Genomic DNA, 1,118 nt, shown 5'->3' on the forward strand with positions numbered 1-1,118 from the left:
TCACCTGGACAGGAAGAAAAGGAAGCAGACAACTTCACATACTGTGTCACACATTATTGCTTTAGGAAGTTTAACAGGAAATCTGACCAATTGTTTTTTTGTTGGATGTTGAGATGATGTAAAATGTATCAGTGGCAAACCATATGACTTTATAACACATTTGTTATTACATTTTTTGTGACACATTACAGTATGACTTAAAGGACATGCTGTGACTTTTTATATCACATTTTGGTTAGCGACCTGTGCTTCAGAGGTTGAGTAAAAAGTTCAACTAAATAATTCTAAGAATATACACTTCAGTTCATGAATTATTACAATTAACCTAAATAATCTGTTAAACATTTAAAGATGAACGCGGAACAGTTGAATCTTTGAATCTCAACTAACAAGCTATTGAAATGTTACAAATACTTAAAAAACCGTCTGTAGATGGACTGTCCAATTAAGTGACTTTTTTAGTACAGTTTTCATGACATGCTATGCTCTCACTTTTTATGACTTTTTTTTATTACTTACTTACTATATTATGGCATTTATATGGCATACTATGACTTTTTTTGACATTTTTGACACCATACTATACTATGACTTTTTCATGCCATTTTGAATGACATATTATATAATATGACTTTTTCATGATATTCTTGACGACATACTATACTGTGACTTTTTTGTGATATTTTTGTCCACATGCTATACTATGACATTTTAGTATTTTTTTTTAACAACATAATATACTATGACTTTTTCATGATATTCTTGACGACATACTATACTGTGACTTTTTTAGGACATTTTTGTCGACATGCTATAACTTTTTTGTGACATTCTGACAACATGCTATACTATGACTTTTTTATGCAATTTTGAACGACATACCATACTATGACTTTTTTGTGATATTTTTGTCCACATGCTATACTATAACATTTTCGTAATTTTTTTTAACAACATACTATACTATGACTTTTTTGTGACATTTCTGACAACATACTATACTATGACTTTTTGGTCATATTTTTGTCCAAATGCTATACAACGACATTTTCGTAATTTTTTTTTTAAACAACATACTGTACTATGACTTTTTTTGTGACATTTTTGACAACATGCTA

The sequence above is a fragment of the Epinephelus moara genome, chromosome 13, assembly GCF_006386435.1.
Source record: "Epinephelus moara isolate mb chromosome 13, YSFRI_EMoa_1.0, whole genome shotgun sequence".
NCBI classification, from domain to species: Eukaryota; Metazoa; Chordata; class Actinopteri; order Perciformes; family Serranidae; genus Epinephelus; species Epinephelus moara.